General features: G+C 34.1%; 1 long non-coding RNA gene across 3 annotated transcripts; it reads left to right on the top strand.

The window, feature by feature from the left end:
- The first annotated feature begins 1 nt into the window (after nt 1).
- LOC147405566 (uncharacterized) lies at nt 2–25,642 on the top strand. 3 transcript variants are annotated; one of them, XR_015175993.1, is made up of 3 exons: nt 2–111; nt 148–2,594; nt 2,755–25,642. It is a non-coding gene; the product is annotated as an uncharacterized LOC147405566 (long non-coding RNA). The 3 variants fall into 3 exon arrangements; XR_015175994.1 differs by having other exon boundaries at nt 7–2,594; nt 2,755–3,812; nt 4,527–25,642; XR_015175992.1 differs by having other exon boundaries at nt 7–2,594; nt 2,755–16,125; nt 16,164–25,642.

Here is a 25,642-nt window from a genome sequence, read left to right as displayed (position 1 = left end):
ACACTATTTTAACCAACTTAGCAAATTGGCACCTTCAACTAATTTGATATACTTATTACTACTTTTCAGGTTATAGTATGGAAGTTGTTGTCTTTCTTGGAATGAGATTACGTATGGAAGTTGTTGTCTTTTTTGGAATGAAATTAGGTATGGTATCAATAATAAATCTTTCCATATCATTTCATTGAAAAGGATACCATAATTGGTCCTTTTATTTTAAAATTCTAGTAGGTAGGGTTGTATCGGGATTTTATGTTTCATGGCCAATTCTTATTTTAGAGGAAACTAACAAGAGATCAGTATCTTAACATGCAAAAGACATGAAGGATATCACTCATTCCATTTATATCAAGGACATGAAGGATTCCCTGGATAAGATACATAATCAATGAGAATTGGTGTATTCATTGTGGAGGACACGCATCTATTAACATCACAGACTAATGTACTTGTAATAAGCATGCCAACAAATTAATAATGAAAGAAAATATATGTAACATGGAAATTGACGTCTAGTTGTTCTGTGTTATGGAGAAGTAGGCAACATGACTCTTACCTTAGATCTTTTCAATCGAGATTTCGTTCTATAGATTCTCTTGGATTAACGAACACATACTTTAAAAAGAGAGAACATCTGGTGGCTTTTAAAAGTGGGAATAAATAAAAGCTACATATAGACTTCTTTTCTTCTAAGAGTAAATGTATGTTTGATATGCAAAGATTGCAAGGTAATCCCAAGGGAGAGATTAACTATGCAACATCGGTTAGTGGGTACAGATGTTTGCATTAATAACAGGTGGAAAAGTGCTGAAAACAGAAGGGAGCCGAACAGGATAAAATAATGTTCGATATGCAATGATTGCAAGATAATCTTTCCATTAACTGGGGAGAGCTTAACTACATATAACATAGGTGTACAGATGTTTGCATTAACAAGTGGATAAGTACTGAAAACAGAAGGGAGCCTAAACAGATTGAATGAAGGTTTTGGAGTATCTAAAAGAGAAAATCACTCAGTGAAGCTTGGTGGTAGAGTGATGAAATTTGATGAGAGATTATGCTTCAAGATTTGGTAATTTAGAAAGTTGTAACAACAGAGATGGAAAATAAATAACTTTGTAATAATGATTTATGTAGGGGTACAACTCAAAACCTGAATCACATAAATTAAGACTCACTTAAGAAAATGATCAAAATACCTCTATGGATAAATATATTATTATTCAAGCAACATGGATGAAAAACTGTCCTTGTTTTTGCATGATCTTCGAAACACTAGGTCTCCTTCCTTGGTTAGAATTTTGCACCCTATTTTGTCGACCTTCCCAATTATCAGCTTTAGATTTTAATGCATCTTCAACTAGCAATTACCTAAAGTTTGCAATTTCTTATGCTTTGCATGGAAATCAGTCTTTCCATGTTGGAAGAAATTTGTGGTAGTGAAGGTTTTTGAGGATCACAAATGTGCACAGTTTCCTGGCTTGGCTGGTTTTGGCATTTATAATTGTTAACACCTTTAATTGATTAATGTTTGGACTTCATGGGTATACATGTTAATTGGTTGATATTTGCATTCAAGGGTTGGTTTAGATTTGTGAATTGTCCTTTCTTTGTTGTAGTTAGTTGCTTAGGGGACCACCTAGCTTATGCCATATGGCATTCATAATGCTTAATGATGTTAGCTGGTTTATGTTTGAACTTTCAATGATTGTTTTACAGATGTGAATTGTTGAATATCAAAATCCACTGTATTGAATCTGTTTTCTTAAATTTGACTGGCTTTTCTAAGACAAGTATTTTGTGAGAGCTGTGTAGACGTTTTGATAGGAAACCGAAGGTAATGTGCCTATCTCTTTGTTGCGCAACTAATTAAATAAGGGAATTGGTAGATTCTGAGATTTGAATACACTTCCATCGTGATTGAAGTGAGTTGTTTTGTGACGTAGCGGAAGCGTGTGCCTATCTCTTTGTTATGCAACTAATTAAATAAGGGAATTGGTAGGTTATGAGATTTGATTATGCTTCCATCATGATTGAAGTGGGTTGTTTTGTGACGTAGTGGAAGCATGTGAATCAATAGACTCGAAAGGAATAGAGAGATTATATTCAATGGTGTACAAAACCAGTTTTGAATCAATAGATTCAAGCTTGAAAAAGAAGGGAAAACCAGAGAAATAAATTAAAACAAGAGAAATAGCTAAATTCAAAATTTATTGAATGAATTGTTATCTCAAAATTCATATTTGAAACTTCATCATAACAACTCTAACCTTCTAAAATACTAAAAGGTAACTTTCCTAACCTATCTATAACATAATAACAACTTTCTAAAACCTATTATAATTCAATTTGGACACTCAATTATAGCCTAAAGACTAAGAAAGAATTAAAAAAAAGAAGATAGAAACTTAAAATTATATTAGAATCTAACAAGGAAATAGTACTCCTAAAGTAACTATGAAATAGAAATCCTACATCATTTTGTTACATTTTATATGGCTCATAAGGTATCTAATTTTTTTTTTTTTTTTTGTTAGTTGTGGCTTAATGGTTTATGTACAGAAGTTGCTGGAAGAGTTGATTTCAAAAATGATGTAAGTAATTTGCTACTCAAATTTTTAATGCTCTTTGTACAGAAGTTGCTGGAAGAGTTGTTTGCATAAGTCGTGAGAGTAATTTGCTACTTAAATCTTTGATAATTAGTGATTTATGGTTATTAGAATGTGTCTCATGTAGTCTCTTTTAAATTCATAGGTTATTGGATGATGATAACAACAGTGTGCTGGCCTAGTTGTGGTAATACTTGATGGTTCTACATAAAGAGGGTAAGTAGCATGTGCTGAATCATGGAAGGTATGGTTCATTGACTCAACAATATATTTTAAATTATGTAAATTGAAGTGCTGTTGTCATATGGTTATTGGATGACAATAACAACTGTTTAAGTAGCGCTTAAAACATGGTACATGATGTACCATGAAAGTATGATTCATGGAATGTATTGTAGAATAATACTAAAGATGATAGGGGAATATATAATGAGATAATTTTGAATTGAACAATGTATCACAGATGAGAGGATATATCCGTGGTGTCATATGTGCAATAATGTGATATAGCAACTTCTCATGTATGTTGCTCATCTGATTCTGGCTGGGATGTTTACTTAAGAGTGACTTATGATTTGGTATTTTTTATTTTTTATTTTAAAATTTATTAGGATGTTGACGTGGGAAGATGGGTTTTGTGGAGTTAGGGTATTAGTGTCTTGGAATAAAGAGATGGTGAAGATCTGATCAGAAAGGCCTTAAAAAAGATGCAGATTTTTCTGTACAAATATGGATTTCATGATTTGATTGGTTGATTGATTTGAACTGTTTGATGGGAAATGTGGATTTTGATAAGTGTCACAAATGGGTTTTCAAAGAAATGAGTGTTAACCCCATCTTTCCAACAATGCAAAATTTGATGCTTGTAAAGGAACTCCACACGCACAACACATGGAATTAGGATGCATCTCCTGTTATTGTATTTCCTTGTTATGTTCTTTTGTTTCAATTCGAGAGACAATACTTGTTATTCAAGCTCTCCATGGACTTCTTCAAATGGGTTGGATTGTGAGTTTTTGAACTTAGTTTTCTTGGTTTATGTGATGATTTAAAGATTGCTATTACTTGAGATTTGGGATTTTTAGGTTTGAGGTTGTAGAGTTTTTGTTGGACTGCATATGTGGTTTTACAAGTTATTCATTTTTTTTTCAATGCGATTTTGTAGGTCATGTTGTATTTTTCGTATGGTTATGGTGTTATCAGGTAAGTGTTCATACTTCATATCTGGTTTATGAAAATTTGACATATTTTCATTCATAGATATCTTTGAATCTTAGATTGAATTTCATATATCGTTTTACAACAGGATATGTAGATTTAATTTTCAAGAATTTTCAGATTTTAGTTTTGAGATCAAAAGTTTTAATCCCATTCATGAAAATTTGGCTCTTTTTCATTCATATATCTCTCTGAAATCTTAAATTTGACTTCATATATTGTTTTAGAAGATTTATAGTTGCAAATTTCAAGATTTTCAGATTTGAGATCAGCTTTGTTAATGCTAAAGGCTTTATATAAAGTTCACGAAAATTTGACATTTTTTTCATTCATAAATCTCTTTGAAATCCTTAATTTTTTCATTGTGAACATTAAGAACCGAGTTAAACAATCTAACAATTTCCCTACTATGAAATACTTGGACCATTCTATTAAACAAGTTCACAGCTTTGTCAGTTAAATGTGCTTTTCCTTAAGCTTTGAATATAATTATGAAAAAATTATCAATTGACACATTTTGCTCCTGCTTCATTTGATTCAAAAGATTCTCCCATGCCATAAAGTCCCTAGAATCAACATAATTCTTTGTGGAAATAAAAGGTGGAATCACCTTGTTTGTAAGAGCCCATTTTTTGATAAAATCCATGGTACAAATACTTGATTACTTAGGATTACGTGACAAAAGAGTCATCTTTGCAGGACTTCTTGGGCATTTTGCCATATTTGAAGCATTTCTGAGGGGTTGTCATTGAAAAATAGCAGCTTAAGTTTGAAGGAAGCAAAGGGTGGTTCCTAAAGAGGAAATTTGGAAGTGATCTATTGATTTTTCCTACCAATAGCTGCAAATGTATCATATGAAGGTTTATTTGACCATATTTCATTATGTGCCCTGCTCATGCAGAAATTCATCAGCTACAATCAGCAATCCCTAATTTTGGTGGACAAATTATCTCATCGAGGATCCTTTTACCATCATCCACAAGGCCGACATTACAAAAACCACGGATCATTGAACCATAAGTCGCACCATCAGGTTTACATCCTTTACAAAGTACCATCATCCTCTCTTTGAGTTTTCCGTCCTCCAATAGGCAAAGAATTAATAGACTGTAATGAATCTCATTAATTTGGGGCACATCATTTGTGTTCCATCTCTTTCCGCACAACAATTTCTCAATGGCAATTTTCTATATTAAAGAAACCCATTATTTTGGAATTGTGTAAGTGAAGGCATTAAGTATGCAATCCTTGCTCATCATCTCCAATAGAACCTTCTTTTCTTATCTGATTTTCCTTCATGATATAGACATTTGTAAGAGAACCATAGATGGCAATATTGTTTTTTTTATTTATAAAAAAGCGGGTGTGCCCACCCTTTGGAAGTGGGAATAATCCTTGTGGATATGCCTACCCCACCCCAAATGGGAGTATCGATGATACTGTAGTTCACCTCCTTTTTTTGAGAAAACTGCATACTTCGAAAACATTTTTTAAGTTATTGCAACTATGGATGGTTGGCTAAAAATATGGCAACTAAGAATTGTACCCAAGTCCAAGGAGAAGTGAATAGAACATTAACCAACTTATCTACAAGCTCAAGCCTAATTAAGACTAAACTTTATACTGGCATAGTTAATGAGGAAATCCACCAAAGTTAAAAAGTTGATTTAGATGGGTTGGGCACATTCGACAAAGATCAATTACAGCCCCCAATTAAAGAAAATAGTTAAGTTTAAGGTTTTAAAAGATTAATAGGAGGAACAAAACAATGTTGATTTAGGTAGTGAAAGTATATAAAAATTCACTTTAAACAACATAAGACGTGGTTGTGGTCAAAATTGAACGGAGGAATACGATTCATTTTGTAACCCCCAATCTTTGGGATATGTCTTTGTTGATGATGAACCTCATCATTCATTATAGTCATTGTCATCATCATCGTCATTGTTGTCTTCATCATCATCATTATCATCATCATCATCATTGTTGTCTTTGTTATCATCCTCATAGAAGTCTTGCCCCAACAATTTGGGATTGACTTAATGAATCTTGTTCCTCAATTCAATTTTTTCCTCAAGCCTGACTTGAAATCCCTATATGAACTAAATGAATTATTAAATTTATGTTAGATGGCATAATTTTATAGTAGGTTGGCTAATCTAATCTTACCTGTTTTGTTTCTTTGGAATTGGGACAAACAGATTGGGTTCAATTTTGTTCTGTAAATAAACAATATACCAGAAAGTTTAGTCTATACTTATTACTACTATTTAGGTTTTATAGTATGGGGAAGATGTTTTTTTTCCATCAATAATAAATCTAATCATACTAGTTCATTGAAGAGGATACCATGACATACCCTGGTTTGTCCTTCAATTTTAAAATTCTAGTAGGTAGGGTTTTGTGGAGATTTTATGTTTCATCGCCAATGCTCATTTTGGAGGAACTGATCAGTATCTAAATATGCAAAAAAATGAAGAAATTATCGCACAGATATACCGAGTTTTGAAGAAGTTTGGATTCTTTTATATCTCACTCATTTCATTTATATGAAGGACATGAGGGATTCCTTGAATAAGATACATAATCACAATATAATACTGACCTTATCAACTTGAACATGACTTTCACCTCCTTTATTTGGAACGAGTTAGCAATGGTATGTCGATATTTTCCCTTGAAGCGCTTAAAATTTTTCTTGCATGCATGAGTAACCCTTTGCCCGAAACATTTCATCTGTAGGGTAGCAAACTTTTCTAAAGATCCAGATTTCTATTCACTCCAATATGAATTGGTGAATTCATGTGAAGGATACAAAATCTACCAACATCACATTTTAAAATCATTCTGCTTTATGTACTTATATAAGCATGCGAACAAATAAGTTGTTTAGGACTTTCCACCTTGCTTATACCTTATGGCAGTCAAAATGATTAATGATGTTAAACAGTTTATATTTGAACTTTGGATTGTTTTACACATGTTTATTTTTTAATATCAAAGCCACTGCGTATAATATGTGTACTAGCATTTTCCTGGATTTTGTAAGATAATTATTTTGATGGATTCTCTAACAAGAAAGTAGAAACAGGTAATGTGCCAATCTCTTTATCTGCAACTAATTAAATAAGGGAATTGGTAGGTTTTGAGATTTGAATATGTTTCCATCATGATTAAAGTGGGGTTGCTTTGTTAGTTTTTTATCTGAATTGAGAGGTATCTAATATTTTTTATGTTAGTTGTGACGATTTGTACAAAAGCTTCTGGAAGAGTTGATTCTGCAATTGTGAGGTAAGTAATTTTCTATTCAAATTTTTGATAATCAGTGCTTACTTAACCCCTCAGTTCTGATATACATTGATGTTAGTTGTTGCTTTATTTTTCTGAATCGAAGCTGCTGGAAGATTTGATGGCATAAGTGATGTAAATAATGTTCTACTAAAATATTTGATAATTAAGTGCATTGTTAACAAATCAGTTATGATGTATCCTTAATAATTTAACATTAACATTATGAACATTAAGAACTGAGTTAAACAATTGAAAATTTTGCCTACATTGAAATTCTTCAACCATTCTATTAAACAAGTTCACAGCTTTATCGGTTAAATGTTCCTTTTCCTTAAGCTTTGAATTAATTATATGAAAATTTCATCAGTGAACACCTTTTTCTTTTGCTTCATTTGATTCAATTGATTCTTCAAAGACATAAAGTTTCCATAGAATCAATATGATTCTTAATATGGAAGGAAATTAGGGGTTGTCATTGAAGAATGATAGCTTAATATGGAAGGAAGCGAGGAGAGGTTCCTGAAGAGGAAATTTGGGAGTATGATCTTTCCCATCCAATAGCTGCAAATACATATGACGGTTTATTTCACCAGATTTCATTATGTTCCTTGCCAATTGGTTAAAAAAAGTCTTTTAATGTTTTTATGTAAAATGCAGAAATTCATCGGTTAGAACCCCAGCTTTTTGTGGACAAGGGAGATGTTGAGAAAAAATCATCTCATTGAGAATCCCTTTAACATCATCCACAAGGCCGACATTGCAAAAACCATGGATCATTGAACTATAAGCCACAAGATTAGGTTTACATCATCTAGCCAACATGTAAGTACCCTCCTTGAGCTTTCCATCCTCCAATAGGCGAAGAATTAATAGACTCTAATGAATATCATTAAGAAGGGGCACATCCTTTGTTTTCCATATCTTTCCCCACATGAATTTCCGATTGGCAGTTTCCTTTTTATTTTTAAGAAACCCTATATCATGGAGTTGTGCAAGTGAAGGCATTGAGTATGCAATCCTTTCTCATCATCTCCAATAGAACCTTCTTGTCTTCATCTGATTTTCCTTATCGACATAGATCATTTGTAAGAGAACCATAGACGACAAATTTTTTTTTTTCTCTAATAAAATAGGGTGTCCCCACTCCCCTTTGGATGTGGGAATAATCTTTGTGGTTACGCCTAGCCACCCCAAACAGGAGTATAGACGATAATATAGCTCACCTCTATTCTTTGAAAAAACTTCTTACTTTGAAAACCTTTTCTAAGTTATGTCAACTAAGAATTGTTTGTACACAAGTAATTGTACCCAAGTCCAAGGAGAAGTGAATAAAACATTAAGCAACTTATCTACAAGCTTAGCCTAAGTACAATATTCTATAAACTTTATACTAGCAGAGTTAATAACAAATATTGATAGGTAGGAATGAAGAAATCTACAGATAAATTGAGGAAATCCACCTAAGTTAAAATGTCAATTAAGATGGTTCGGGCATGTTCGACAAAAATCAAATACAATCTCCAATTAAAGAGATTAGGTAAGTTTAAGGTTCTGAAAGATTAATAGGAAGATAAAAAGAATGAAAGTATATAAAAATTCACTTTAAACAATAGAAGACGTGGCTGTGCTACAAATTGAACGGCGGAACAAGACTCATTTTTTAACCCCAAATTTTTGGGATGTATTTTTTGATAACGAACCTCATCATTCGTTATAGTCGTTGTTGTCATCATTATCATCATTGTCATCGTCGTCGTCGTCATCATCATCATTGCATTGTTGTTATCGTCATCATAGAAGCCTTGCCCCAACAATTTGGGATTTACTTACTGAATCTTGTTCCTCAATTCAATTTTTTCCTCAAGAAAGACTTGAAATCCCTATATGAACTAAATGAATTATTAAATTTATGTTAGGTGGCATAATTTTATAGTAGGTTGGCTAATCTAATCTTACCAGTTTTGTTTCTTTGGAATTAGGACAAACAAATTGGGTTCAATTTTTTTTCTATAAATGAACAATATACAAGAAAGTTTAGTCTATACATATCAATAATAAATCTAATCATACTATTTCATTGAAGAGGATACCATGACATACCCTGATTGGTCCTTCAATTTTAAAAATTCTAGTAGGTAGGGTTTTGTGGAGATTTTATGTTTCATGGCCAATGCTCATTTTGGAGGAAATTGACCAGTATCTAAATATGTAGAAAAATGAAGAAATTATCGTGTAGATATACCAAGTTTTGTAAAAGTTAGGATGCTTTCATATCTCACTCATTCCATTTATATGAAGGAAATGAAGTATTCCTTGAATAAGATACATAATCACCATATAATACTACCTTATCAACTCGAACATGACTTTCACCTCATTTGTTTGAGACGAGTTAGCAATGGTATGTCGATATTTTCCCTTGTACCGCTTAAAAATTTTCTTGCATACATGAGTCAACTTTGCCCGAAACATTTCATCTGTAGGTTGGCATGTTTTTCTAAAGATCCAAATTTTTATTCACTCCTATAAGAATTGGTGAATTCATGTAGAGTATACAAAATCTACTAACATCACATATTAAAATCATTTTACTTAATGTACTTGTATAAGCATGCGAACAAATTAGTTGCTTTGGACTTTCCACCTTTCTTATACCGTATGGCAGTCATAATGATTAATGATTTTAATATGTTTATATTTAAACTTTGGATTGTTTTACACATGTTTCTTGTTGAATATCAAAGCCTTTGCATATAATATGTGTACTAACATTTACCTGGCTTTTGTAAGACAAATATTTTGATGGATTCTCTGGCAAGAAAGCAGAAACAGGTAATGTACCAATCTCTTTATATGCAACTATTTAAATAAGGGAATTGGTAGGTTTTGAGATTTGAATATGTTTCCATCATGATTGAAGTGGGGCATCTTTGTTAGGTTTTTATATGAATTGAGAGGTATCTAAACTTTTTTATGTTAATTGTGGCTTAATGCCTTTTGTACAAAAGCTTCTGGAAGAGTTGATTGTGCAATTGAGGTAAGTAATTTTCTATTCAAATCTTTGATAATCAGTGCATACTTAACCACTCAGTTCTCATATATATTGATGATAGTTGTTGCTTTATTTTTTTGAATCGAAGTTATTGGAAGATTTGATGGCATAAGTGATGTAAGTAATTTGCAACTCAAATATTTGCTAATTAACTGCATTGTCAACAAATCAGTTCTGATGTATTCTTAATAATTTAACATTATGAACATTAAGAACTGAGTTAAACAATCGAACAATTTGCCTACATTGAAATTCTTCAACCATTCAATAAAACACGTTCACAGCTTTATCAGTTAAATGTTCCTTTCCTTAAGCTTTGAATTAATTATATAAAAACTTTATCAGTAAACACCTTTTTCTGTTGCTTCATTTGATTCAATTGATTCTTCAAAGACGTAAAGTATCCCTAGAATCAATATAATTCTTTATGTGGAAATAAAAGTTTGATTTGCCATCTTTGAAGGGCTTCTTTAGGGGTTGTCATTGTAGAATAATAGCTTAAGATGGAATGAAGCAAGGAGAGGTTCTTGAAGAGGAAATTTGGGAGTATGATCTTTCCCATCCAATAACTACAAATGCATATGAAGGTTTATGTCATCATATTTCATTATGTTCCTTAAAAACAATTGTTTTTAAGGTTATTATGTAAAATTCAGAAATTCATCAGTTAGAACCCCAGTTTTTGGTGGACAAGGCCAATGTTGATAAAAAATCATCCCATTGAGAATCCTTTGACCATCATCGACAAGACCGACATTGCACAAACCATGGATCATTGATCTATGAGCCACAAGATTAGGTTTACATCCTCTACCCAACATGTAAGTACCCTCCTTGAGCTTTCCATCCTCCAATAGGCAAAGAATTAATAGACTCTAATGAATATCATTAATTAGGGCACATCCTTTGTTTTCCATATCTTTCCAGACAAGAATTTCCGTATTATGGAGTTGTTTACGTGAAGGCATTAGGTATGCTTGTCTTCATTTGAGTTTCCTTATCGACATTGACCATTTGTAAAAGAACCATAGGCGAAAATATTGTTTTTTTTTTCTCTAATAAAATAGGGTGTCCCCACTCCCCTTTGGATGTGGGAATAATCCTTGCGGTTATGCCTAGCCACCCCAAACATGAGTATAGACGATAATATAGCTCACCTATGTTCTTTGAGAAAAACTACATACTTTGAAAACTTTTTCTAAGTTATGGCAACTAAGAATTGTCTGTACACAAGTAATTGTACCCTAGTACATGGAAAAGTGAATAGAACATTAACCAACTTATCTACAAGCTCAAGCCTGAGTACCATAACAGAATGAACTTTATACTAGGAGAGTTAATAACAAGTATTGACAAGTAGAAATGAAGAAATCTATAGATAAATAGAGGAAATCCACCTAAGTTAAAAAGTCTATTAAGATGGTTTAGGTATGTTCGACAAAGATCAATTACAATCTCCAGTTATGGAGAATAGGTAGGCTTAAGGTTCTAAAAGATTAATAGGAAGATCAAAATAATGAAAGTATATAAAAATTCACTTTAAATAGTAGAAGACGTGGCTGTGGTAAAAATTGAACGGAGGAACAAGACTCATTTTTTAACCCCCAAGTCTTTGGGATGTCTTTGTTGATGATGAACCTCATCATTCATTATAGTCGTCGTGGTCATTATTATCATCATTGTCGTCGTCGTCATCATCATCATCATTATCATCATTGCGTTGTTGTTATCGTCATCATAGAAGCCTTGTCCAATCAATTTGGGATTGACTTAATGAATCTTGTTCCTCAATTCAAATTTTCTCCAGTCATGGTTGTAATCCCTATATGAATCGAATGAATTATTAAATTTATGTTAAGTGGCATAATTTTTTATTTGTTAGCTATTCGATTATTTGGAATTAGGACCTCCGATAGATTGGGTTGATTTTATTTTTTTGGAAATAAACAATATACAGGAAAGTTTAGTCTATACTTATTACTATTGTTTGGGGAAGTTGTTGTCTATTTTGAATGGGATTACCTATGGATGGTATTGATAATAAATCTAAAAAGGTCGGTTCAACTCCGACCTAAAAGTATTGTCTTAAATGGCCTAAAAGTTTCGGAATGGGCTGATTTTTTGTAAGGACTATGGTGAGGAGATCATCCACACAAAAAATTAGTCAATTCCGAAACTTTTGGCTCATATAGGACATAATACTTTGGCTAGGACTTGGCAATGGAACGCTATTCTAAATCTAATCATATCAATTCATTGAAGAAGATATCATCAAATACCATGAAATTATCACAAATATGCCAAGTTTTGTGATCAATGCTATGTAGATTGCAGAAATGTAGGATTGAGCAAATATTAAAGTAAACTTTGATAAGTAAGATTCATTCTATAGGGATAAAGGTGATTCAACTTTTCCTTTGAATTGAAACCAAAACAGATTTTTAAAACAAATTAGAAAATTGCAGCTAAGTAGTAAATGAAATTAAAGCAAAAATAGAGATTGAAACAAGGTAAAAGCTAGAGAAATCAATTCAACCTTTGCAAGCCATCTTGGTAGTCTAACAATTTTAATTAGATCTCAATCCACGTAACAAACCATTGTTCGTGGATTGGAATATAATTCGATTTATACTCTTGTAGATGAATCCAATAGTATAGGTGATTAGTGAATCAAAATGGTATTATCAGATCTATATCTCAAGTTGTCATTAAGCTTGATCTTATCTAAGCATGGATCATCAAAATGAGGACAATCAATATAAATCGGATAATTCGATCTTGATAAACTTCTCACAAACACAATTAAAACAATTATGAAATAATTGTTTAAACAAGAACAATATAGACTTACTTCGGCATCATTAACCTCTCTATGGAGAGTCTAGCCGATCATTGTGAGGAACAAGTTACAACAATAGTAAAAGAAAGAGAACATGATAGAGAAGAGGATGAGGTAAGTTTATGTTGTAATTTGACCCTTTTTCTCTAGAGATTGAGACTCTATTTATAGAGAAAAAGGTGTGTAAAAGAGTCCAAAAGTAGCCTCCATTTTTCTTTGCACACAAGAGGGGCCCTTTTCTCTAGAGATTGAGACTCTATTTATAGAGAAAAAGGTGTGTAGAAGAGTCCAAAAGTAGCCTCCATTTTTCTTTGCACAAGAAGACAAAAGAGGAGAACACATGAGTTAAGGATTAGGGCATTCCGAATCTAGCAAACATGGTAGTTTTGAGAAATTGAACAACAACCTTATGATCATTGGTTCGATAAGCTGTGGTTTCAACCCATTTTGACACGTAGTCGACTACGACTAGAATGTATTGGAATCCATGTGAAATAGGGAAAGCACCCATGAAGTTAATGCCCTAAACATTGAAGATTTCGATGATCAAAATTGTTTGTTGGGGCATTTCATTTCTTCGGCTAATTGTATCTAGACGTTGACTTCTATCACAAGATTTAGCAAAGAGATGGGCGTGACAAAAGATTATGGGCCAATAAAAACCACATTGTAAGATTTTAGCTGTTGTTTTCTTTCCTCCAAAATGCCCACCACAAGCGTAGTTGTGGCAAAATTCGAGAATACTATTTTGCTCTCTCAGAAACACACCGACGAATTATCTGGTTTGGACAGTATTTGAATAAATACGAAATCATCCCAGAAGAACCATTTAGATTGGGCGAGGAATCACATGTGATTTTGTTTATTCCAAGAAGTAGGGGTTTGACCTGTTACCAAGTAGTTGACAATGTCAGCATACCAAGGTGTGTCAAGACTAGAAATCGCCATGATTTACTCGTCAGGAAAATATTCAGAAATAGGAAGAGAGTCAAAAAGAGTTTTAACCACGAGTATAGATTAGTGGTCTGCAACCACATTTTTGCATCCTTTTTTGTCTCGAATTTCAAGATCAAATTCTTGAAGGAGAAGGATCCATTTTTTGCCATCGGGAAGAATTTGACCATAAATTTTCTTGATAACTCATCCCACATGGTGATAGTGTTAGAGACCAAGAATTTAACAATGTCGCAGCATGATTTTTTTGATAACTCATCTTGACATTCTCTTCGTCGAGGTGTCCATTTTTGAATGTCTGACACTTGGTCAAAAATTTATTGAGATGATTGTAAGGTTGTTCACTCTTGAAACCGTGGAATTTGGGAAGCATGTTGATGGTGGCTGCCCTTATTTCAAAATGCGCCACATTCGTAGTGGGTAAAGTTATAGAAGGAGGATTGGCTGTAATAGGGGCGAACAAACTCATTGAAAGTCCGTTGATCCTCATGAAGATGATGAGGTAGAATTGGATGTGGATCCATTTCTAGGACTGGCGGGGTGGTTACAGTGTTGATTTCTCTTCTAATCTTAAGTAGTGGATGAGATCTTGTGATTTCCGGATCAAACGATTCAATTGGATTTTTCTGAGATCTCCTACCTAACATACACTAAAGAATTGCACACAAAAGGGGGATGAATTCACACATGATCACTGGGTTCCTACGACTAGATAGCTCCTAACTGGTTCAAAGGAATAACCTAAGCCTTCTAACCCAAATCTCTAAATTAGGAAACATCCAGTTTAATCCCCAGTTGAGAGGTGGCGCACGATGCTGAGCAAAGGCATTCTTAAATCACCCCTCGTCTAGAATAAACATTGTCTATCCCCCGAATACATGTGGTACTACGGGGCAGGATTGCGCTTAGGCACTATTTTCGATCAAGAAGTACAGTTGGTGCAACTTGGATTAACTTTGCTTAATGAGCTCGATGGGACCTAAAGTCAAGTCTAACCAATTTTAATTAATTATGTAGCTGTGAATTCAATTTCCTAAAAGGGCAAAATATCGGTGATGAAATTCGATTATTATCTTATGGTGCCATCGTCATAAGGGTACCCTTATTACTATGTGCAAATCGAGGTGTACAGATTAATCATTCAAAGTCAACACAGAAACTCACTAACAAGAGGTGCGTAAGTGGTGCGAAAATTACCTCCCGTTCTAGACAGGGGATGATTAATCTGAGTTGACTCAGGCCACCGACACCAATTTTGGTGTTCAAACCCAAGGGGCCGAGATAGTTTCGACACACTGTCGTCCTTCCCTAAAACTATTACAATCTAAGTCTTCTTGGATAATTAAAAAAAATACAAGGAATCCTATACAAGAGTTTCTAAAATAGAAAAATAAACCTAGCTAAAGATTAAAGAAAATTGAAAGAAAAGAAAAACAATCTATATATATATATATATCCTTACAAAGAGTAGAACGTAAATGTTAGTAGAAATGATAGTAAACGGACTCAAAAATTGATTCTGACTTATCAAATTCTTGTTAATTTTGTCACATTTGACAGAAAATTTCGTTCTACCCCAAATTGATATACTATAAGAGTTAATTGGAGATCAGAGCAGAAAGTTACAGTCAGTTTAAGTTCTGCTGTCTAGGGTAAAAAAAAATACGGGAATGACAGAACAGAAATGTTGGCAAAAATGATAGTAAACGGACTTAAAAATTAATTCTGACTTATCAAAATCTTGCTAACTTAGTCACATTTGAAAGAAAATTTTGTTCTATCCCAAATCGATATACTATAATAGTTAATCGGAGATCGGAGCAAAAAGTTATAGTTAGTTTAAGTTCTATTGTCTTCTTAGCAAAGAAGCCGATTCTGTTTCGAATTCCTCTCGGGTTCTTTCAAATTGAAAACGAATCGAACCACTAACCCCGGCAGCGGCATCAATTTGATCGATGCTATGTAGATTGTAGAAATGTAGGATTGAGCAAATATTAAAATAAACTTTGGTAAGTAAGATTCGTTCATAGGGACTAAGGTGGATCAACTTTTCCTTCGAATTGAAACCAAAACAGAATTTTGAAAACAGATTTTTAAAATAAATTAGAAAATTGCAGCTAATTAGTAAATGAAATTGAAGCAAAAATAGAGATTGAAACAAGGTAAATGAAATTGAAGCAAAAATAGAGATTGAAATAAGGTAAAAGCTAGATAAATCAATTCAACCTTCGCAAGTCATTTTGGTAGTCTAAACAATCCTAATTTGATCTCAATCCACGCAACAAATCATTGTTCCTGGATTGGAAGATAATTCGATTAACACTCTTGTAGATGAATCTAATAGTATAGGTGATTAGTGAATCAAAATAATTTTGTATTATCAGATCTATATCTCAAGTTGTCATTAAGCATGATCAAGCTTGATCTTATCTAAGCATGGATCATCAAAATGAAGACAATCAATATGAATAAGATAATCCGATCTTAATGAACTTCTCATAAGCACAATTAAAGCAATTATGAAATAATTGTTTAAACAAGAACAAGATAGACTCACTCCGGCATCATTGACCTTTCTATGGAAAGTCTAGCCGATCATTGTAAGGAACAAATTACAGCAATAGTAAAAGAAAGAGAACATGGTAGAGAAGAGGATGAGGTAAGTCTATGTTGCAATTTGATTCCCAATTTGATGATCTTTCAATAGAGTTACAAAGAGAAATTAAAGAACAAAGAAGAGAGAAAAACACTCTTGAGATCTCATTTCTACAAGAGCTCTTTCTCTTAAAGAAAAATAAGAAAATTACAGAGAATTAGCAAGAAGAAGAGGTACTCTTTCTCTAGAGATTGAGGCTCTATTTATAGAGAAAAAGGTATGTAGAAGAGTCCAAAAGTAACCTCCATTTTTCTTTGCACAAGAGGACAAAAGAGGAGAACGTGAGTTAAGGATTAGGGCATTCTAAAGTGCGCCCAAATGCTTTTGCATTGAGATTTGGAATCCAAAATGCTGATCATCCTCATTTTGATAATCCAAGCTTAGATAAAATCAAGCTTGATCATGCTTAATGACAACTTGAGATATAGATCTGATAATATCATTTTGATTCACTAATCACCTATACTATTAATAAATTCATCTCCAAGAGTGTTAATCGAATTATCTTTCAATCCACGAGCAATGATTTGTTACGTGGATTGAGATCAAATTAGGATTGTTAGACTACTAAGAGGGCTTGCGAAGGTTGAATTGATTTCTCTAGCTTTTACCTTGTGTCAATCTCTATTTTTTGCTTCAATTTCATTTACTACTTAACTGCAATTTTCTAATTTGTTTTTAAAATTCTGGTTTAGTTAATTCGAAGGAAAAGTTGAATCACTTTTGTCCCTATGGAACGAATCTTACTTACAAAAGTTTATTTTAATATTTGCTCAATCTTACATTTCTGCAATCTACATAGCACGACGAAATTGGCGTCGCTACCGGGGGACAACGGTTTAATTCATTTTCTATTCGAAATAACCCGAGAGGAATTCGAAACAAAATCGACTTCTTTACCAAGAAGACAACAGAACTTAAACTGACTGTAACTTTCTGCTCCAATCTCCGATTAACTATTATAGTATATCGATTTGGAGTAAAACGAAATTTTCTTTTAAATGTGACAAAGTCAGTAAGATTTTGATAAGTCAAAATCAGTTTTTGAGTCTGTTTGTTATCATTTCTGCTAACATTTATGTTCTGTCATTTCCGTATTTTTTTACCCCAGACAGCAGAACTTAAATTGACTGTAACTTTCTGCTCCGATCTCCAATTAACTATTATAGTACATCGATTTAGGGTAGAACGAAATTTTTTGTCAAATGTGACAAAGTCAGCAAGATTTTGATAAGTTAGAATCAGTATTTGAGTTCGTTTACTATCATTTCTGCTAAGATTTATGTTCTGTTCCTTGTAGGATATATATATAGATTGTTTTTCTTTTCTTTCAATTTCCTTTAATCTTTAGCTAGGTTTATTTTTTTGTTTTAGAAACTCTTGTATAGGATTCCTTGTAATTTTTTTTTAATTATCTAAAAAGGCTTGACTTGTAATAGCTCTAGGGAAAGACGATAGTGGGTCAAAACTATCTCGGTCCCTCGGGTTCATACACCGAAATTGGTGTCGGTGGCCCGAGTCGACTCAGATTGATCATCTCCTGTCTAGAACATGAGGTAATTTTCGCACCACTCAGGCACTTCTTGTTAGTGAGTTTCTGTGTTGACTTTGAATGATTAATCTGTACATCTCGATTTGCACATAGCAATAAGGGCACCCTTACTAGGATGGCACCATAAAATAAGAATTGGATTTCATCACCGATATCTTGCCCTTTCAGGAAATTGAATTCACATCCACATAATTAATTAAAATTGGTTAGACTTGACTTTAGGTCCCATCAAGTTCTTTAAGTAAAGCTAATCCAAGTTGCACCAACTACACTTCTTGATCGAAAATAGTGCCTAAGCGCAATCCTGCCCCGTAGTACCATGTGTATTCTGGGGATAAACAACGTCTATCCTAGATAAGAGTTGATTTAAGAGTGCATTTGCTCAGTATCGTGTGCCACCTCTCAACTGGGGATTAAACTGGTTGTTTCCGATTTCAGAGATTTGGGTTGGAAGGCTTGGATTATTCCTTTGAACCAGTTAGGAGCTGTCTAGTCGTAGAAACCCAATGATCACATGTGAATTCCTCCCTCTCTTGTGTACAATTTTATAGTGTATGTTAGGTAAGAGATCTCAGAAAAATTCAATTGAATCATTTGATCTAGAAATCACAATATTTAATCCACTACCTAGGATTAGAAGAGAAATCAACACTGTACCCACCCCGCCAGTCTTAGAAATGGATCTACATCCAATTCCACTTCATCATCTTCATGAAGATCAGCAGACTCTCAATGAGTTGTTCGCCCCTATTACAACCAATCCGCCTTCTTGTTTAGTTTTATCTGTCATAAATGTGGCACAGTTCGAAATAAGGGCAGCTACCATCAACATGCTCTCAAAATTTCATGGTTTCGAGAGTGAACCACCATACAATCATCTCAATAAATTCTTGACCCTATGTCAAACATTCAAAAATGGTCACCTCCAATGTCAAGCTTAAGTTGTTCCCCCTCTCTATGAAGATCATGCTGCGACATGGTTAAATTCCTTGGCCTCTAACTCTATCACCACGTGGGATGAGTTATCGAGAAACTTTATGGCCAAATTCTTTTCGATGGCAAAAACGGAACAATTCAAAAAATGCCTTTAGGAACTTCAAAGAAAGACCAAATGAAGAGTTCTCCCAAACGTGGGAAAAGTTTAACGACCTTTTTGTCAAATGTTTGCATCATGGGATAGATAAAGCCCAATTAGTCAACTTCTTTTATCGTGGTTTCCCAACAACCCAACGTATCCTTCTAGAGTTTATACATCAAGGGAAGTTCATGAATCAGACTCCTAATCAGGCATACGAGTTCCTAGTCGAACTGGTTGAGAATGCTCGAAATTGGAGCACAAACCTAGGTGATTTCGATAGAGGAGACTTGGGAACCAAGAAACCAGGCAAGTATGAGGTCAAATCCTATCCCGATCTCAAGAATGTCATAACTAACTTTGTTAGTAGCCTGCAAAGTCTCAATAAAAAGTTTGACGTTTTCAGTGTCAAAACCAATCTCCAAGAATCAACTCCAATTTTGCAAGTCACTACAGAAACATCTTCATCAAGTCTGCTCCATGAGAGCTCCACTCATTCCATCGAAGATTGTCCCACATTGCCAGTAGTAAAGGCCGAGCAAGCCAATACTATCGAAACTTACAGCATGTATAGGAAACCCGCTCCTAACTCTTACAATCAAACGTACCATCCCGACAATAGGTTTCATCCCAATTTTTCATATCAGCAAAATGAACCTATTCAACCAAGAGGTCCGTCAGGTTTTCAGAAAAATTACAACCGCCAAGCTCATTCCAATGCGAACCTATCTTTGGTTCCGCAACCATCTCACTCTTCACCTCAAAATTCTGATCAATGGGCGATCGTTGTTGACCCCCCATGACCAACTACTCTCCCCCTGTTGCTCAAACAAACTCGTCATTAGAATCAATGATGGCTAAGTTGTTCAAGCAACAATAGCAAATCATTCAATAGCAAATCCAGACCAACCAGAACTAGTCTCAGATCAACCAAGTTAATGTGCAAGTAATTAACAAACTAGAGGTTCAGTTGGGTCAATTAGCTTCATCTTTAAGGGAGAGAAATAAAGGGCAATTTCCCTAGTCAAACAGTGCCCAATCCAGAAGGAACTGTCCCTATGGGGCAATATGAAAAAACCAGTCAGGCAAGTCCCTCTAATAATTCTGTCCAAGCCATCCATAACTTACAATCTAGTAAATTAGTGGACAATAAAGTAGAAATGCCTACGAAAATCCTACCACAAGGAACAACCTCCAGTGCACCTTCTTCCATAAGCAAAGAGGACCAATCCAAGGAAACACCTCCACCACTCAAAAACCAAATAAGCATTCCCAAAATCCCATTTTTGCATGACTCATAAACAATAAAAAAGATAAACAATTGGAAGGAATCTTAGAAGTTTTAAAAAACGTTCAAATCAATATTCCCTTGACGCAATCCGTCAGATTCCCTCTTACGCCAAATTTCTCAAAGATCTTACTATTGTGAAATGCAGAACTCATGTGCCAAGAGAAGCTATAATGACAACCCAATCTTCCTGTCTGATTCAGTAGACAATCGTTCCTAAATTCAAGGACCGGGCTGTCCTACAATTTCTGTGCACATCAAAGACACGATGATTGAGAAATGTCTATTAGATCTCGGGACTAGTGTGAATCTTCTTCCTTTCTCTGTCTACCAGCAATTAAGTTTGGGGGAACTTAAACCTACTGATATCACTCTGAGTCTAGCAGACAGGTCAGTGAAGATTCCTAAGGAATAGTAGAGGAAGTAATCATCAAAGTTCAAGATTTCTAGTTTCTTACCGACTTCGTGGTTCTTGACACTGAACCTATCATTAACCCAATACTCATGTTCCAGTCATCCTAGGAAGACCATTTTTAGCCGCCTCTGATGCGATCATCAAGTGTCGCAATGGAATCATGACCCTAGCATTTGGGGACATGAAGGTCAAAATGAATGTCTTCCACAATAAATTCCAATCCACTGACGTGGATCATTCGGAAGAAGTCAACATAATCGACACCCTGGTCAGTAGTACATTTGAGGAAGCAAAAAACAATGATCCACTAGAAGAGTATTTTGGCCAATTCGGCCTGGAGTTCGATACCGAAGAATCCATTCAAGAGGTGAACTCCCTTCTTAAATCCGTCCATGTGATGGATTGGCAACCAAAAATCAAGAGTTTCTCTACTCTCTCATCATCTCCATCAGTTGAAGAAACTCTCAAGCTTGAGTTAAAGCAATTACCTACTACGCAAAAATACGCATTTCTGGGAGAGGCTAAGACCTTCCCCATCATCATTTCCCCCAATCTAGAAAAATCACAAGAAAATTAGTTACTTGACGTTCTACGCGAATATCGAGAAGCTATTGGTTAGACCATAGCTGATGTAAAAGGCATCAGTCCTTCTGTGGTTATGCATCAGATCCATCTCGAGCCAAACTCCAAACCCTATAGAAAACCACAGAGGAGACTAAATCCAGTGTTGCAAGAGGTAGTCAAAGGAGAGATCCTCAAATTATTGGATGCGGGTATTATATACCCCATCTCTGACAGCAAATGAGTCAGTCCAGTTTAAGTTGTCCCCAAGAAATTGAGTGTTACAGTTGTGACAAATCAGGACAATGAACTTATACCTGCTTGTGTCCAGACTAGATGGAAAGTTCGTATAGACTACCGAAAGCTAAATGCGATGACACATAAAGATCACTTCCCTCTTCCATTCATCGACCAAATGCTGGAATGTTTAGCCAGTCATACCTATTATTGTCTTCTTGACGGATATTCGGGATACAACCAAATCCCAATTGCCCCTAAAGACCAAGAAAAGACAATATTTACTTTTCCATTTGGGACCTTTGCCTTTCGACGCATGCCCTTTGGGCTATTTAATGCTCCTGCCACCTTTCAAAGGTGCATGTTGAGCATTTTTTCTGATATGGTCGAGGACTTTCTTGAAGTCTTCATGGATGATTTTTCTATGTTTGGGTCGAGCTTTGACGACTGCTTGGACCACTTGAATTAGTCTTAGCTAGATGCCGAGAGAAGCACCTCGTGCTAAATTGGGATAAATGTCACTTCATGGTCACATCTGGGATAGTTTTAGGACACATTATTTCCCAGAAGGGAATTGAGGTAGATAAAGCAAAAGTTGACCTCATCGCTAATCCACCTCTTCCTAGAACTATGAAAGGGTTTTATAGAAGATTCATCAAAAACTTTAGGAAAATTTCAAAACCCCTATGTGATCTGCTAGCCAAAGATCAAAATTTTCAATTCCCTACCGCCTTTGAAAAGTTAAAAATTGAGTTGACCTCAGCATTTATTATTCAATCACCCAATTGGGACCTTTCATTTGAGGTGATGTGTGATGTATCGGATTATGCAATAAGTGTTGTTTTGGGACAACGAGTTGAAAAACTCCCCCATGTCATTCAGTACGCTAGCAAGACATTAAATGATGCCCAGCTCAATTATTCTATCTCTTTCCACGCAAGAATTTCCGATTGGTAGTTTTCTTTCTATCTTAACAAAACCCCGTATCATGGAGTTGTGTAAGTGAAGGCATTAGGTAATTCTACCCAAGTCCAAGGAACATTGAATAGAACATGAACCAACTTATCTACAAACTCAAGCCTAAGTACAATATGAGAAAAACTTTATACTAGCAGAGTTATTAACAAATATTGATAGGTAGGTATGAAGAAATTTGCAAAGAAATTGAGGAAATTCACCTAAGTTAAAAAGTCTATTGAGATGGTTTGGGCATGTTCAACTAAGCTCAGTTACAACCTGCAATAAAAGAGAATAGGTAAGTTTAAGGTTCTAAATATTAATAGGAAGATCAAAAGAATGAAAGTATATAAAAATTCACTTTAAACAACAGAAGGTGTAGCTGTGATAAAAATTTTACGAAGGAATAGGACTCATTTTTTAACCCCCAAGTCTATGGGATGTCTTTGATGGTGATGAACCTCATCATTCATTATGGTCATTGTTGTCATCATTATCGTTGTCGTCATCATCATCGCATTGTTTTTATCATCATCATAGAGGCCTTGCCCCAACAATTTGGGATTGACTTGATAAATCTTATTCCTCAATTCAATTTTTCTCCAGCCATGGTTGAAATCCCTATATGAACCGAATGAATTATTAAATTTATGTTAGGTGGCATAATTTTATATTGGTTAGCTATTCGATTATTTGGAATTGGGACCGATAGATTGGGTTGAGTTTTTTTTTGTAAATCAACAATATACAGTAAAGTTTAGTTGATCTGGTGTTATTCAGACAGTCCATTGGTTCTTTTGTCACTAACTCTCATCTTGTCAAGCTTGGCTTAGTTGATATATTTACCCCAACTTGAAGAAGGAGAGTATTGGAAATATTGTAATTTTTTATGAGTTTTCTATTTTTTTCTATGTAAAGGCATTTATGTCCATTCACACATTAGTTATTATAAATATCTACCAAGCTCTCATTCTGAGACTTGACAATTATCTTTTCTAGAATACTTCTATTTGCTACTTAAATATTTGATAATTAGTGCATAGTTAATCAATCAGTTGTGCCTATGGTTATTAGATGACAATAACAACTGTGTATTGTCCTAGGTTAATAGTCTTACTTCAAATGGGTAAGTAGCACTTCAAAGTTCGAACATGGTACATGATGGATGTACCATGAAAATATAATTCATGGATTATCTTAAATTATGTAAATCAATGTATTTTTGAATAATAATAATAAAGATGATAGTGGATTATAGAATGTGATATTTTTTTAGTTGAACAATGTACCACAGATGAGAGGTTATATAGTTTTACATCAAGAGGGTAAGTAGCACTTCAAAGTTCAAACATGGTACATGATGGATGTACCATGAAAATATAATTCATGGATTATTTTAAATTATGTAAATCAATGTATTTTTGAATAATAATAAAGATGATAGTGGATTATAGAATGGAATATTTTTTGAGTTGAACAATGTACGTACCAAAGATGAGAGGTTATATACACAGTGTCATATGTGTGCCACAGAGAATTTCATATGGAAATGATAGAGCTAGTAATCAGTAGGCACGTTTTAATTAATAAGGAAAACTCAAAACAAAAAGAATTGAATAAATATTGGGTGACATTCCGATTTCTCATGCATGCTGCTCATCTACTTCCTGTTGCGATGTTATTCTAAATCAGAAGCTTTATTTCTCTGTCAAAAATGAATGTATGTGTCCCTGATTGTTAAGTTGACTGTGCTGGTGCATTCATGAACCTTATAATCTGCTTTAGTAATACCTTGTCATATAATATCAACTGTTTGAATTGAAATGTTCGCATGTGGGGTAAGAGTATAGTGCTTGAAGAGAGATGGCGGAGATCCGACCATAAAGGCCTTCAAAGAGATGTTCATTTTGCTGCAAACATCAAACAAGCTTTGCATTGTCTGTAATGTATGTTCTTTTTCAACTTCTTTCATTTTCATGATTTGATTGGTTGATTGATTAGAACTGTTTGATGGGAAATGAATGCCACAAATGGGTTTTCAACGAAATGAGTGTTAACACAATCTTTTCTAACAATGCAAAGCTCGTTTGATGCTTGTAAAGGAACGCCACACGCACAACAAATGGAATCAAATGGGTTTTCAAAGATATAGTGTTAACCAAATCTTTATGACAATACAAATGGATTTTCAAAGAAATGAGTGTTAACACAATCTTCTAACAATGCAAAGCTAGTTTGATGCTTGTAAAGGAACGCCACATGCACGGCAAATGGAATTATGATTGATGCATCTTCTGTTACTGTTTTTCCTTGTTTGATTTCATTGCAGATTTTCTTGAATGGAATCAGTTGAACTCAAGCATTCATGTTAGAATACAACCAATTGTGATCTTGTTGTTTTAATTAATGTCATTTGCAGTTTTGTTTCTTTATCAAAGAAAATAGATTTATGTTTTTTTGTTTCAATTTGATAGACCATAACTATTGTTCCAGCTCTCCATGGGCTTCTCCAAATGGGGGTTCCTGTTGGATTGTGAGTTCTTGACCTTAGCTTTTTTGGTTTATGTACTGACTTAAAGATTGCTATTGCTTGGTATCATACTTGGTTGAATCATAGGTGACATAACTTGCTTAAAATTTCTAGGAAAAGGTAAGACATACTTGAGATTTTCAGGTTTGATGTCTTGAGTTTGATTTGTCTACATATGTAGTTTTACAAGTTATTCTTTTGTTTCAATGTGATTTTGTTGGTCTTTCTGTATTTTTCCTATTGTATGGTTTTAGTAGAGATGTGCTTTGTTCATACTTTTTAGGATTTATATTTGGTTTTATGAAAATTTGACTTCTTTTCATTCATAGATATCTCTTTGAAATCTTAAATTTGACTTCATGTATTGTTTTACAGGATTTTTAAACTTAAGTTACAAGATTTTTCAGA

This window comes from Akebia trifoliata, chromosome 3 (assembly GCF_017979445.1).
Source record: "Akebia trifoliata isolate Shusen 1 chromosome 3, ASM1797944v1, whole genome shotgun sequence".
NCBI classification, from domain to species: domain Eukaryota; kingdom Viridiplantae; phylum Streptophyta; class Magnoliopsida; order Ranunculales; family Lardizabalaceae; genus Akebia; species Akebia trifoliata.
Note: the sequence above shows the minus strand (reverse complement) of the source record. Positions and strands in the feature narration are given on the sequence as shown.